Raw genomic sequence first — 272 nt, 5'->3', positions numbered from 1 at the left:
TCTCTCCCTGTGTCTGTCTGTGTGTCTCCCTGCGTCTCATTCTCTCCGTGTCTGTGTCTGTGTCTCCCTGCGTCTCATTCTCTCCGTGTCTGTGTCTGTGTGTGTGTCTCCCTGCGTCTCATTCTCTCCCTGTGTCTGTGTCTGTGTGTGTCTCCGTGTCTCATTCTCTCCCTGAGTCTGTGTCTGTGTGTGTGTCTCATTCTCTGTCTGCGTCCCATTCTCTCCGTGTGTGTGTCTCATTCTCTGTCTGCCAGCACGTGGGAGGTGGAAAT

General features: G+C 53.7%; 1 protein-coding gene across 1 annotated transcript in view; it reads left to right on the top strand.

Moving 5' to 3' along the window:
• Positions 1-272, top strand: part of LOC109926158 (tubulin beta chain) — a 5,370-nt gene that overhangs the window by 321 nt on the left and 4,777 nt on the right. The window lies entirely within an intron of this gene.

Source organism: Rhincodon typus, unplaced genomic scaffold (assembly GCF_021869965.1).
Source record: "Rhincodon typus isolate 14 unplaced genomic scaffold, sRhiTyp1.1 hic_rhity00012555, whole genome shotgun sequence".
NCBI lineage: Eukaryota > Metazoa > Chordata > Chondrichthyes > Orectolobiformes > Rhincodontidae > Rhincodon > Rhincodon typus.
This window is presented reverse-complemented; position numbering and strand designations above follow the sequence as displayed.